The 15,592-nt window shown below is 54.8% G+C and overlaps 1 protein-coding gene across 5 annotated transcripts in view; it reads right to left on the reverse strand.

The window, feature by feature from the left end:
- The window catches only part of MAD1L1 (mitotic arrest deficient 1 like 1), a 313,102-nt gene that overhangs the window by 115,401 nt on the left and 182,109 nt on the right, over positions 1–15,592 (reverse strand). The gene's annotated exons all lie outside the window — the stretch shown is intronic.

Genomic DNA, 15,592 nt, shown 5'->3' on the forward strand with positions numbered 1-15,592 from the left:
CCCTATGCTGGTCTCAGTCTTCCAGGCCTGTGGGTTCAGCTGTGGCCGCCGCTCCTTGTAGACACGCACCCCGGCCCTCAGGCCTGCCAGCTCCAGCTAAGACTCTGTTTCGGCCCCACAGACACTCCCGGATTCCTGCAAAATGTTCACAATTTTCGCCTGCTCAAGGTCGGGTTGTTAATTTTTTCTGTGAAATTTTTTTTCTGTTATTGCTTTTCTACAAAACGTTTGGGTTTTACAAAACTGTGTGATGTTGCCTTTATTACTCATTGGTGAAGGTGATTTTCATTCAATCCAGCTTTGTGCAAAAGGGCCACACTGCAGAAAGGAAAGGGTGCCTTCTCTTCTTCCCAATCTGACCAGGTGGCTCCAAGTCCCATGCACCCTCCCGACTTCTCTCTCAAGAGGGGAAGCCAAAAGCTCTCATCTCCATCTCCCACTGCGGCCGTGCCCTGGCGGCGGAGCTGGTCCACGGGGCTGCTCCTTCCAGAAGCGTTCTCTCTGAGTAGCTTCACTGCGGGGCTCCGTCTCCCACGCCCCGCCACCACCTCCGCTGTGAGCCAGCTCCCTCCCGTTAGGGGCTTGGGTTTTAGCTGAAGTTCTGTTTGGCCCAAATTTAGGTTTGCCTTTTTTGGCTTTTATTCTTCTCGGTACTTTTGGACAATTTCCAGGAAAGGAGGAAGAACTGCTGACTTATGCCACAGTGTTTGAGGCCAAACAGGCCCTTTTCACTTGTAAGCTTGACTCCTAACTAATAGGCTTTCCACTTCACCCTCTCCCACCCTGCCGGGGCCCAACACGACAGAACTCCGAGGGCTACAGGCCACATGTGCTAAGGCCCACGAGGAACTGCCTCAGCCCTGGGAAAGCCTGCCCCGCCCTAGCTCCCCATCCCGGGATGGTGGCCGGCACACAAGACACACGGTATCTGTCTGCCAGTCAGTCCCCTGCTACCATCCACACCAACCTCAAAGGCTACCCTCCCCACCAGTCCTCCCGAGAGGGGAGTGCCGGCCCCTATGCGCTGCTGAGCCATTCACTTCCAGTGTGTGACTCTCCTTTCTCACCGGCCCGGGAACCCCTGAAGGTGGACACACTGCCGTCACCTCTTTACCTGATTCCTAGCTCAGCCAGAGTGCAGGAGGCAGGCCAGGCCAACGGGAAGGGGCCCAGGGCACATGGCTGACCAGTACACGCCCAGGCTTGGCGTGTCCCTTGTGTGCGTGGTCCAGAGCAGCGCAGCCGTGGGAACGTGGACGGGCCAGGCCCCACCAGGACAACACAGGGCAGGGGGTGGATCCTAGGTAAAGACGCAAGGAAGCATGCCATCCAGGAGGGAGAGAGACCCAGAACTTCTTTACCCACCAGACACCCAATTTCAGAAACTACTTAAACGCATCGGCATTTAAAAGGAAGGAAACCAGTTGGGTTTGAAAGGGGCATGGGAGGAGAGATGTGAGCCTCTCTCCCGGTCCCCTCTTCTGGGGGGTTCATGCTACACTGTGCAGGAGCCCTTGGGCTTGTTCACATACAGGCTGAACCTCAATGTTCTTATCTGTAAAGTGGGGACAGAACCTCCTATTCCTGAAGTCTGAGCAGGAAGCGAGAAGACCGGGAGGAAAGTGCCCATTCTAGGGCCTGGCACACGCCAGAGCTGGAGTCCCGTTCCCATGGTGCCACATGGCCACTCCTCTGAAGGGCGCCCAGTGCCTATCCTCAGCACCTCCCTCCTCCACCCTCAGGCCCGGCCCTGGCTCGCTCGGAGGCACAGGAGAAGCCACGCTGCTAGGAGTTGGCACTGGAAGAAGTGAAAATTGGAAATGCATTAATATTGCCGTCTGCAACTACCTATTTCATACTTGACTGAGAAAAATCTGTATCTGGAGTTGGTTTAGAAAAAAAAAGAACAGAGGACTAATTGGATTGCATCTTCTGAGAGACTTGCTAAATGACAAAACCACGAGGGCTGCTCTGAGAATCATTCCAGGACCACGGCCAGCTCCCAGGTCAGCTCGGAAGGGAGGACCCTCAGAGGGGCTGTCTGTAGACACAACACATGGACCGAGGCAGCATGAGTGATAAGGCTCAGCTCAATAAGCCAGGCACAGCCTGGATGAGGTCCTGGGCTCACAACGGCCCACGGGAGCCCCTCCGCAAAGCTCCCTGCTTCATCTCCACATGTGTGACCCAGAGAGACGCTGCTCTGCCTTTCCAACCTCTGAAGTTAATACGCAAATTTATATTCCTTTCTTGGGCTCACTCTCAAATTAACAGGCATAATTACCAGCAGCGCCTGCTCCAAACGACTCTAACGCCCAGGGAACCCGGCTACTGGCAGACTGTGCTCACAAACGGGGGGTGCCCCTGGGGAAGTCAGATGTGCCAGCCCCGCCCACGGCCCCCCTGGAGGCTGCTGCTTCTCGCTGCCTAGCCAAGCACGCTGAGGCCAAAGAGGTCAACCTTCCTCCAAAGCCAAGGTGGTCTGACATCCCCGCCACTTTCATGTCAAACCCGAAGCCGAACACGCATGGGGACCAGGGAGGCAGCCCTGCAGAGGGTCAGGCACCAGTTGCCCTGGGCCTGGCCAAAGGACCCTCTACCCCCAGCCTCCCTGGCTCCAACGATGAGGGAAACAGAGGCTACCACTCACCCTGATGCCAAGGCCATGAACTGCCCAAGACTTGACGGCTCCCCTCTGAGGCTGCCCGAGGAGGAAGTCAAGCAGCGCAGAACCTCCCAGCCTGCACACAAGATTCTGGGGACACCAGCAGCCTCCAGCACAAAGGCCTACTGGGTGGGAAGACGGCTGAGCATTACCATCTTGCCTTCTTTCCAGAACCTCACTTCACACCACGTGCACACACCACTAACTCAAACAGTACGGAACCACTAAAAATACCCATTTATTGGCTCAGAGCCCAGGCCAGCATCCACCAAAGGACAGGCCACCCAGTCGAGCCTTTATTTGCAACGGCCAACCGCAGCCAGCGGTTCACACACAGCACGTGCCCCAACCACAGGTCCTTACTGTCCCTCTGGCTTTCTGCCCCAGGAATGCTGAGTTCTGGAGAGGCTGCTCCCACCAGGTCCTACACCGACCTCCAGGTCCTCACAGGGGCCAGAGCATGAACCTGGTCCTCACCCTATTGCTGAATGAATTCGGGGTTGCCTGGAACTCTCAGTCCTGACTCCAGACCACAGGGAAGGCACTGGTTCAATGGGCCCCCAGGAAAGTCTCGCACTTCTTGGGCAGACATGCGCAGACAGCGAAGAGCACCAGGAAATGCTGCCCTTGGGACTTCTGCCAGCCAACCCACAGCCAGGATCTGTGGGCCTGGGGTCCCTGGACACTTCCCACATGCCTCCCAGGGGGCTGTGCCTCCTCAGGGGCCCCGGTGCCCACACATCAGGGCATCTTTGCAAACACCTGCAAAGGGGCGAGAGCCCTGGCTAGGCCCTAACTCTCCACCTCTGGCAGGAAGGTCGCAGTACGACATCTGATACTGAACATTAGCCAAGTCTACGCAGGCAGAAAGATGTGCCTGCTGAGAAACCACACTGTCACCTCGGACACAGCTGGACACAGACATGCGCAGCTTCAAGGACAAGGACTGTCCTGGGTGGAAAAGAGATGCGGGAATAGTGGGGGCAAAGGCACAGAAGCATGGAGAACATGGACACATGAGCGATCAACCACTGAGATCCTCACATTGGGGACCCCACTCGCTCAAGTCAGGGAGGCAAGCACCAGCTGGAGCCACCCCAGACATCCATGTGGACCCTGTGTGGTCAGAACTCCAGACCACCAACCGGCCGCCAATTCCCATCTGTCTGACGTGGGAAGAAGGGGAGCAGCAGGGTGAGAGTGTGGTGTGCACGGGACAGGAGGACACAGGACAGGACAAGGTCTATGGAGTAGGTCACGGCTCAGGAGGCCCCACCACTTCTCAAAGTTACTACTCGTCCTCCCATCAGTCTGCAGAGATTAATGGAATATTCATACACAAGTGAAAATCCCCTCTACAAGCCGGAGATTAATACAACAAAGGCTGGCTGGCCTCCCAAAAGGGATCAGAAACCCAAAGATTCCACACCAGGACTCACTTCCCAAGCCCTCTGAGGGCAGATCTGCTTGGGGTGCCCCAGGCAGAGCTCCCACCAGTACTCCCGTCTCCACCCTGGTGGGGACGCTGGGCGGAGTCCATGGGATACTCAGCACCCGAAGCCAGGATGGGAACTGGGGCCACAGACTACAGACTGAGGTCCCATCCACACAGCCACAGGGGCGGGAAGGAGCCCTGACCAGGCCAGGGAACAGGCCTAAGTTGACCCTAGCCCCGGACAATCGGGCAAAGGCCCTGGTATCAGGAAGTACTCAGTACATCAAGTGTGATTTTCTGCAAATCTGTGTTCACAGAAGACTCTGAATCAATGACATACGCCCTGGCACCTTCTGGAAAAAATGCCCAGTGCTCTTAAGTGAGGCCAGGTGTACAACAAGCTAGAGGGAAGAGCTGGGCCAGAGGCTTCTACCGTCAGCGCCGTCTCTGGAAGACTGGAAGGCTGGAAAGCATGAGGCAGGCCTGCTGGCTGTCCCAGCCTGCTATCCCTGCTGAGGAGGCAGAGTGAGGAGCACGGGGTGACAGTGGCAGCCAGACTCCATGGAGCAGGGCGCCATGCAGGGTCCCCCACAAGTACACGGCACAACCCTGATAGGCAGATGCAGGACAGGAAAAACCTCCGGACTGAAGACTAAACCAGGAGAAGGGATGAGAGGGAAGAGCACCTGTTCCGTCCAGCCAGACTCCAAAGCCCCTCACTCATGGGGCACCCAGCAGAGCACCCCAGAAGGCCGAGGCGCAGGCCTGGTGATAATTGGCCCCAGAACTAGCGCTGACCCAGAGCACCCCAGAATGTCATCAAGATGCCACCCGGCAGATTGGACCACTTCTAAGGAGCCTTGCTGCCTCCCTGAACAAAGCTCACATGGGTCTCTGGCATCCACCCAATGCAGGTGTTAGAATGAGCACAGAATGACTTTGAAACAGTCCACATAACTGAATGCTATACTTTCAAACATCAAATAGAGACACACAGGGAAAAAGGAAGACCGAGGCAAACTTTGTAGAAACGTAAACAGCAACACTGAAAATAAAAATGCACAGATCACTGTGCTGGAAGATTAGGTCAGAGAGGCTGGAAACACAGCCACAGGAACGATACACAATGAGACAGAGAGTGGGACAATTTTCAGAAAGGAGAAGAGCACATGTGGCCTGGGGCACTAGTCCCAACACCCCCAACTGTGGGTAACTAGACACTCACAAAGGATGAGGACAGTAAGTCCATGGAGCTCAGAAGCGCAGAAAACCCAAACACAGGTGACACAGCAAAGTGCAGCAAGGCACACCATAATCAAACCACTCCCCTCAGGGATGAAGAAACCACTGGAAAGTAGAGAGAACAGGTGAGTTACATGAGAAGGTCGACAGAAACAAGGCAAGTCCAAGTCAATGAAAAAACCCCTCCATGGAAAAGAAAAATCATGGCAACCGAGAAGTGAAGCTGAACAAACTGTCAAACATTAGCTAGACTGACGGAGGGAGAGATAAGGGCCCATCTGCCAATGGCATAAAAGGGAGCAGAGTCACTGCTGCTGACCTTAGCAAGTAAGAAGGATGTTCAGAGTGTCCTGGAGCAGCTGTCCACCAACAGGCCACCTGGACAAGTCAGACCAACTCCTGGAAATGCACAAACACCAAAACTGACTCTAGAAGAAGTAGAAAATCTAAACAGACCCATGACAAGTAAGGAAGCTCAATGAGTACCAAAGACATGCCCAGGACCAGATGGCTTCACTGGAGAATGCTACCAATCATGTAAGAAAATTAGCACAGAATTTCCAAATTCTTCCAAGCAGTTAAAGAGGAGGAATGCTTCTCAGTGAGGGCAGTGTTTTATAGTGAGGGCAGCATAACCCCAAAACTACACCCAGAGAAGGCACCACATGAAAAGGAAACTAAGACCAAGAGCCCTTAGGAACCCAGGCATATAAAACCTCAACAAACCAGCAGCTAGCCCCACTGGTGGCACCTGAAAGGTTCACACACCATGACCAAGTGGGCTTTCTACCACGAATGCAAGAATGGCTCGACATACAAAAACCAATTAATGCACTGTACCACGTTAACAGAACGAAGGGGAAAAAAACTATCATCACAACTGAGGCAGAAAAAGCACTTGACAAAAATCCAACACCCTTTCATTATAAAATATTCAATCAAGTAGGAGTAGAAGGGAACTTCCCCAAGCCAATAAAGGGCATTCACTGACACCCACGGCTCACATCATCCTCTGTGGGAAAGGACGCACAGCTTCCCCCTAAGATCAAGAACAAAACAAGGATGCCTACTTCCAGCACTGCTATTCGACATGGCACTGGAGTTCCAGTGGGAGCCATTAGGCAAGAACAAGAAACAAAAGACCTCCAATTGGAAAGGAAGCAGTAAAGCTATCTCTACTCACAGATGACATGATCTCATAAATTGAAAATCCTACAGAATTCACAAAAACTGCTGGAGTTAAAAGAATTTGGCAAAGCGGCAGGAAACAAGACCAACACACAAACATTGGCAGCTTGTCTGAATACCAGCAGTGAACAATCAACAAAGAAACCAATTCCATTCACAAGAGCATCAAAGAGAATAAAAAACTTGTAAGTGTAACCAAGGAGGGAGTACATACACACTGAAAACTATAAAACACTGCTAAAACAGAAGAGAGTAAGCCTGAATAAATAGGAAGACATTCTGTGTTCATGGGTTGAAAGACTTAATGTGGTCCAAGACAGCAATCTTCCTCAAAGTGATCCGTAGATTCAATGCAACTCCTGTCAAAATCCTCAGTGTTTTTTGCATAAATGGGGAAACTGATACCAAAATTGATATGGAATTACAAAGACCCCAACAGCCAAGATCAATTTGAAAAAGTAGAAAGTTGGAAGATTCACATTTACTACTTTCAAAACTTACCACAGTGTGATTGATAGTAACCAAAACAGCACGGTGTTGATGAAGGGCCGACACACATACCAAGGGACCCAAACGGAAATTCAGAAATAAAGCCAAGCATCTACGGTCAAATGATCATCAACAAGGGTACTGACACTTTCTGTAGGGAGACAACAGCCCTTGAACAGATGCTGCCGTGACCACTGGATGTCCACAGGCAAAAGAAGGAAGGTGGACCCCTACCTCACACCATCAGAACTATTAAAACCTAAGTGTAAGAGCTAAAACCACAAAACTCCTAGAAGGAAACACAGGAGTAAAACTTTTACGACCCTGGATGTGGTAACAATTTCTTAGATATGACACCAAAAACACCAAATGACAAAATTTTAAAAAAAGACAAAATGTACAAAAGGCAAAACCATGTGCACACCAAAAGACATTCTCTAGAGGAAACAACCCACAAATTACTTATCTGATGAGGACCCAGTATCTATAATTTATGAAGAACCCCTAGAGAAGTCTTACAACTCAATAAAAAGATTTTAAAAACTCAAAAATGGATAAAGGATCTGAAAGCACATTTCTCCAAAGAAAATATACAAATGGCCAACAGGTATGTGAGGAAATGCTCCATCCACATCACTAGCCATCAGGAAAACGCAAACCAAAACTACAGCGACATGCACCTCATACCCACCAGGACAGTGACAAGCGTTCCTGCCCCCTCTCTCATTCCTGATGCTAGTAATCTGTGTCTTCTCTCCCTTTCTTCCCGTAGTCCGGCTGCAGAGCCCCCACAGTGGAGTCTTATATACAGAACTCACCTCCAAGTGTGAGACCCAGAGGGTGGGGGACAGATGAACACTTTCAGGTGGAGCTCTCTGGGGTCTGGACCCTGAGCAGAAGCAGATGAGAGCGGAGTGCCAGAGCGGCCCAAGCGCCGGGCATAGACCTCCACGGCAGCATACCAGGGTCAGCGTGGACCAGCCTCTGACTTGCCTGTTTCCTCTGGTGACAAAGTCCCTCCCTCCTTGCAAGGAGGCCTGGCCTGCCAGGCTCACTCACAGCTCCAAAGCATCATTAAACTTTAATACTAATGGTACTCAAGGCTGGCTCGCTAGTACAGTATAACCTTTAAATAGAGACTGTGTATTTCAGTTTAATTTGGGAGGATACACAGTTTGATCCCAAGGGCCTTACCCGGTTTCATGAGGCCACAACCAACAGGAGATGCCTCTCCCTTGACACGATCCAAAGGAACCCAGCGCTGGGGAGCGCCAGAGGAAGGATGATCGAACCCCTTATCTGTTCCATCAGTTGCTCCCAGGACACACAAGGGCCCCCCTGGGCCAAGGACCATAGGTGGTACTGACGGAGCCAAGGCCTGCTGCGTCTCAGGATTCAAACCGGGCTTCTCCCCAGAGCCTAGTCAGGGTGACTCAGATGTCCCAGAAAAGAGACAACACTGAGGTCAGAGTGGGAATCCTGGTCAAAGGTCATTTTTCTGCTCAACTCTGGCCCATCATGCATCCAGAAAGGTCCCTGTGGTGGCTGCTGCTTCCTGGGGAGGGGCGAGGGGGCCGAAACAGAATGCCCTCATCATGTTCCATCCCTTCCAGAGGGACACACCTGATATGACAGGCCAGAGGCCACAGGCAGTCTCCAGAGGCTCTCCTGGGCATTTCCTCATGAGCACAGCTGGTCACCCAGGCTGGTACATGCCTGCCTACACCTCAGACAAAGCAGCCAAGGTGGAGAGCACGTGCAAGCACAGTGCCCACCCTCCAGGAGCTGCCCCCCACACTGGCATACCTGATAAGAAAGAGGACCCAGCGGGCAGGCTGGACAGCGCCCCAGGGGCCATTCCTCTCAGGGCCAGAGACACTGGCCAGGGCAGGCTGGCAGCAGGTGACAGGAACATGGTGAGAGAAGACAGAAAGGCCCCAGAGAACAACTTGGAGAAACCCAGTGTTTCAGCTGGAAAAAACAACCAGAAACGAAGACAAACACTGTCCAGATCAAGAGGCAGCACAGGCAGCTCACGTCCACCTGTGTCCCTAGAGAAGGTTCTGCTGCCCCAGGCCCAGCTCCACAGAGGGAGACACCTATCCCCAGGAACATGTAGAAGGAGGCATCCAGGTGCTGCTAGAGGGTTCCAGTGAGGCTGCCCCCTGCAGGAGAGTGGCTGTTAACACCAGGAGCGAGACTGTCAGAAAGTCCAGGAAAACCCCATGAGAATGGAAACCCCCTCTCCAGAAAATGTGGCACAGCTCTGAGGACTCTGGGCCCTTCATGTCTCCACAGGTGATGTCATGGATGCTGCTGAATGCCCCAGCTTAGCTCTTCCTCAGGGAGCTCACGTAGGGGCACCAGGACACCCACGTTCCCACGCTTCCCAATTGGGGAGGCATGCCGGAGCGTTGGTGGTATAGTGGTTAGCATAGCTGCCTTCCAATTGGGGAGGCAGCAGGACAAGCCTGACTCCAGAGGAGCAGGGTGGCCATGGCTACCACACGAGCCTCCCCCTTGGGCCGAGGGCCAAAGGAAGCAGCCACCAGACCCTGGCGGGCAGAATCCAGGCCAGGTGAGCCCCTGCAGAGGACCGTGGGCACTATGGCCAGGACCACATCTGATCCAACTCCTCCCGAACACACCGGCAGGGCACGCAGCGGATGTGTGGGAGGGGAACCACAGCGGATTTGATAAAACGGTAAGCAGCAAAATGACGTAGCATGGACATGGTAAGACCTGGTAGTTGAGAAGGAGCTAGGCCAGAGAGGGTCACTGCAGAGACGTGAGACATTTAGAGGAAAAAGAAACACTGTCCTTAGAATGGGGCAAGCAGGACAAGGTCTACTGTGGAGAATTTCCCTTCCCCTGGAAGGAACCCCATGGTTTTTAAAGATAAATTAACCAATTTCGATCTGTGGCTGTTCCAGATTCTCACTGTGTCTCAACTGTGTAGGCTGGGGCCTGTGGGAGGATTCCATCTCCTCATCTGGAGTGCCTGCCTTCTCTCAGCCCCTCAGCCCCGGGAGAGGCCCCGAAGGCTTGCGGTGAGCATGGGGCTGTCAGCCAGGGCTGAGAGCAACGTGAGAAAAATGGAAATGATCAAACACCTGGGGAGAGGCCTAACAAGAAGCGTGTAAGACGCATGGAAACAAGGGACCAAGCTCCAGTGAAGGCGTGAAAACCGTGGGGACTGAGCCACGGCCGGTATCACGGATGGGAGGCCAGTATTGCAGAGTCTACGAGCACAAGATGGCAGGATTCCTCTGACCTGACGAGCTAAGTTCAGCCGGGACAGAAAACTTGGAGAGGTCAGGCCTTGCCAGTCACTCAACATGCTACAGCTTCTGGGAACTGCACGTTCCTCTGTTCCAGACAGGAACAAACCAAAGTGCTCCCTCCACACTGGGGAGCTTTCTTCTCCTTTTGTGTAGAGATCCAATTAAGAACCAGAAATTATACCATTAGACATTTATTTCCTAGACTAAGAAGCCATCTTCTCAGGACAGTGTCCCTAAGACGTAAACAGATCTTTTTAAGGTAATAAATCACCAACTTCTTGTTAGGTCCTTGCAAACCTGGCAAAACCAAAAAGTCTCCACCCCAGGCGAGAGGCCCAGCAGCACAGGATGCTTCCGAGTCCGCCTCTAGTCACTCGGTACTTTAAGCCCAAGTCCCAGGCTTGGCCCTGCAGGACGGTGCTGTCCACGAAAAACAGTTGGCGTGGACCAGCTCCACAGTGCCCACCGGCCTGCCGCCAACCCAGCCACTCACTGCATCTGTCCCCCTGCCGGGTCATGGCCAGGTCACAGGAGGGTCCGCAGCGAGGACTCCAAGACACGGTCCAGTGCAACAGTGAGCGTGGGTCCAGCACATGCGAGTGCTCTGTACTCGGTGGTCACAGCATGATCCCAAGCAGGGCCACAGTGAGGATGACGGCTGTGATGACTATCCTGTGCCCACAATGAGCGCGGAATGGGAGGGCAACATGTCCTATGAATTGGCAATTGGGGGAGGCAGAGGATGTTTAGCTCGATGCTGAGGGAAAACTCAGGCCCATGAGACAGGAGCACATTCCGAGAGGCAGAAACAGCATGGGGAGACACAGAAGGGTGAGGGAAGCAGTGCACAGAGGACGGCAGGGCCCTCAGTGAACACACGCATGTAGAAAGGCGTGGAAAGTCCAAACGGCCACCGCGAAGTATCCTGTTGAGGAAACAGTTGCCGAATCCGACCTTTTTACCACCAGCATGCAGAGCTGTCCAGTCCCCAGCATGCGACCCCATCTCTCCCTTAGGAGCTACATCTTAAGATGCGGGACCATCGTGGCCAAAGGCAGAGAGCCCCAGACTGGCCTTTGCCAGCGTCCAACGGGGAGCACCTCGAGGAGGAAGGGACCCAGGGCTGGACTCTAGACTCCCACATGCTGGGGCTCGGGGGACAGATGAGCCAGTGCGGCGAGGGTAGCCAGCACCATGCTTTCATGAGCCGTGCCCGAGGGCAGCCATCAAGGGACAGCAGCTGGAAACCAGCTCATGTCCCTCGATTACCCAGAACCCTCCAGCCCTAGGCGCCTGCTGGGGACTCTGTTCTCAGGGGCAGCCCTGTACACTGCAGGTCAGCTCGATGCTAACTTCTGCATATACTTCATCAAGCCCTTCTCCCTCCATCCCTACAAATGGCTTCCTGGCTCCCAAAGAGCCACCCCAGGCACTTTTCCCTGGGGGCCAGCACTCAGCAGAGCCATTCTGGAAGGCACACGAAGCTCTGGGCATCGGACACTTCCCAGATGGGGACGCTGACCACATGGCCTGTACTCACATGGGTCGGTGCAGGCAGGAACACAAGGGACCTTCCCACACACTTGGGAGTGCTGAAGGCCCAGGCAGAGGTGTGTGCCGACAGCAAAGCCACTAGAGCTGGAACTCACTGGGACCCAGGCCTCTGCCTCCTGCTGAGTAAGGGGGGTGTGACAACAGGGCCACCTAGCAGGGCTCCGAGAGTGGACGTGTGCAAAGCTCTTGGAACAGTGCCCGGCTCCCCATCACACCAGGGGAGTGTGCAGTAATACACTGAACCCTCACCGTGGGTATTCGGGGCACTCAAGAACCAACCAGCCTGCAGATGCCCACCCCACGTCAACCCCACTGCATGTCGAGTGCTCACTCCATGCTGGGCACTGGGCACCTGAAGACACCTTGGGTATGGACAAGGCAGCACTACCACTCAGGGCCACCAGCCGGCTAGCAGCCCTGCTACCTTCAGGGAAGGCCCACCTCCCGCACTGGCTACCCCGAGCCTACAGGACAGCCAGGCACACAGCCAGCATGCTGGGCTTCAGCAGCAGGTGGCACACTCAGACACTGTTCTATGTGTGCAGAACCCTGCGAGGGAACAGGCTGGCCAAAATCCGAGGCTGCCACCAGCCCTGGGTCCCTGCATGACGTCCCCCATGAGCCTGCGTGACTCCCCCACCACAGATGAAGTTCTCTGGTGGGGGCGGGGTAATCTTCCAACCTGGGCTTGGTCGCGTGGCAGGATGGATCCGGGACGAGAAACGAGTCACTGTCAGTCACAGAACCAGGAGATTCTTGTAATAATTTTCCGGAAGGCAGCTGGCAACGCTGGGAGGCTGCGATAAGGCCTGGTTCTCGGGCGGCAGGCACATACGGATGCTGGCTCCCAGCACTGAACAATGGGAGTGCACACAACTCCTCCTGGCTTTCCCAGCACCCCCCACTGCTCTCACGGTTCCACACCCATCAGCAAGGCACACGCTAGGGTGCACAGCCCCTCTGCAGAGCTGAAAATCGCCGCTCACCAGTATCTCCGACCATCTGCGCACCAGCCCCTCGGAGCCACAGCTGGCGCTCTGGGATGGAAGCCGCAGGCTGGGAGAGGACGCATGGAAGCCGAGGGCTGCGGCCTCACAGACGCTCCTCAGCCCAGGACAATGGGCCTGCCCTGCTGGGATGTGGCCACACCATGCACACTCCAGGAGCATCTGTTGCAACCAGTGCATGGATGGAACTTCTCCCGCCAGAGCCCTTCCTGGCTGATCCGCCACGGGCCTGCGCTGGCCAGTGCAAGCCCACAGGAGCCAGAAGGGGACACGGTACTCAAGGCAGATGACAGCATCATTACCCAGAGTCGTGAGGAGTGTCATTCCCCTTAAATCGAAAAAGAAATCTTCACTTCCTGTTCCCTGGAGTACATAAAATATTAGAGGGATTTTCATAGTTATAATCAAAAAGCTCATTTCTCCAGCCACCCCTGGCCATGTCTAATTAGGGTGAGGGATGTTAACGATACAACTATGGCCCAGGACATCTTTTCTTGTGATATTAATTGCATTTAAAGAGAAAAGACTGAATTCTGCCATGCTTCCTAATTAGCATACATTTGCTAATTAATAACAGAAAGGCAAACTGTCTTTGTCTTGTCATCTGCAATTAGCTACAGATGTTTATATTCTTTTTTCTCCCCTTTCCTAAATAGTTAATCAACTTAGGACCCAGAGACATCAGGCTGGGACAGGTGGCACAGGAACCAGGCCGTCCCCAACCCACCTGGACAGAGGCTGGGGGGCACATCTTCCTGTGATGAGAGGTGCCCTCCATCACACCCATTGCCACAACTGTCCCCAAAACAGGCTGAGGGCCACAGAGTGAGACCCACAGTGGCTTGGTCCCCATGTCACAGGGAGCTCTGGCCATGGACCCTGCTTCGAACTGCCACACCAAATAGGGTTTCCAAGCAGGGCTGGACCTACTTCCTCATGGGCTAGGGGCCCTCCTGGGCTCACTGCCTCAGAACGCAGAGGTGCCGCCAGGGAGGATGGAGGAAGAGGAGGGCCCAGGGGCCTCTGAGGGAGGCCTGCTATACTCCACTGGGTGCTGCTGCTAATCGGGAAGCAGAGAGAGAAGAGAAACAAGTGGGACACAAGCTCAAGATGTGACAATCAGAAGGCAGCTGCCAGCCACAGCCCAGATCTAAAGGAGCTAGCATCCCTGAGACCTCCCGCCTATGTGTACCAAGCACTGGCGCCTCCAGGCTCCAGCCAGGAGCACACTGGGGGAAGAGCCGGGTCCCCACCTGCCTGCCCAGCTCTGCGGGGCTGGAGCCATGGGGACGTTTCGCCCAAAGCTCCCCAATGAACGTGTTCCCCAAAGGCCCCGCAGCGCTGGGGAGGGGCCCCTGAGAGGAGGCAGGGGCGCCAGGTCTAGAGCGCCGCCCGCCCTGGCTGACATCAGCAGCACCTGGGCAGAAGTGGGTCCCCCACCTCACGAGTTCCAGTATAATCGGTCTAGAGGTGGAACCGGGCTTCAGTACATCAGGGCTCAAGGGAGCTTTACACAATGAAAAGAAACTTCATGGGCAGAGAACAAGGGAACACACAGGTGGGAAAGCTGCCCTCCAGCCCCACGTCCCTCGGGTATCCCCATGACGAGACGCAGCGGACCCTGTGGCCCCGCTATGGGAGCTCCTGCCCTTTCCAAACCCCGAGGAGCCAGGGAAGGAGGGCTGGGCCTGCGCTCGGCACGGCTCCATCTTTATTCCGCCTGCCTGTGTGCATGGCATGGACACATGCCCTCGGGCACATTTCCCTTCAGATCAAAGCCGAGGGGATGATGCATGTTGACCCATAAATCAGGGTCTCCCCCTGGCTTTCTTCCCCCCACCCCCACCCCGCAGGTCTAGAAACCAGGCAGGCCGAACTGCAGCCCAGGCTTGTCCCCCACCCACAGTCTGTTAGTCATGCACACACATGCGAGCTAGGCCGTGCTGTTTACAAAGCTTCCTACCCCAGGCTCACCGGAGGCAAGCACCCCTGCCGGGCCCTGCCAGACAAGGGCAAAGCCTCTACACGGAGCATGGTGGTTCCCCTCGGTCAACAGTGACTGCCCCTGCGGAGAACTCAGACACTGCGGGGACCAGATGTGCCCTCGGGCCCTCATGGCAAAAAGAGCGGGCTGACTTACAGATCGAAGAGCAAGTGCGCGGCATCAGGACGGTGCTGCGGGACTGCCTCCCTGCTCCTGGCAGGTGGGGCCGCATGTCCCAGTACTGGAGCAGCCTGACAGGGCTCAAACCTCAGGCTCTGCCTTCCTGGCTAGGTTGACTGCCAGGAGTCTCGAGAGCTTCAATGTGGGAGCTCACACCCCAGGCCTAGGCACCCAACATCCTACAGCATCTCAGACCCCCATGCTTATCTCCTGGCTTGCCCTCCCCAATCTTCCCATCCCACGGGGGACTCCCCTACCCACTGTCGAGGCCATCCTGCCATCCTTGACCTCTGGCCTCACACTCTAACTAAACTGTGTCTACCTTTGGCATGGCCAGTCTGACCGATGCCCACCATACATCCCGCCAGTTAGGGGCTCTGAGCACAGTCAGCCTCAGGCTCCCGGGTTCTGGAGCCTGGGCCTCATCCCCTCTCATTCCCAGGCCCCTGCCTCACAAGGGGGCAGGTTTCAGGTCAGCTTGGCCCCGCCCTCCACTATGGAGACAGTGGCAGCGGCAATAAGACACACTTGGATAGCCTGAGGTGGTGGGGGCGGCTGTAGGAC

The sequence above is a fragment of the Mustela nigripes genome, chromosome 11 (genome assembly GCF_022355385.1).
Source record: "Mustela nigripes isolate SB6536 chromosome 11, MUSNIG.SB6536, whole genome shotgun sequence".
NCBI lineage: Eukaryota > Metazoa > Chordata > Mammalia > Carnivora > Mustelidae > Mustela > Mustela nigripes.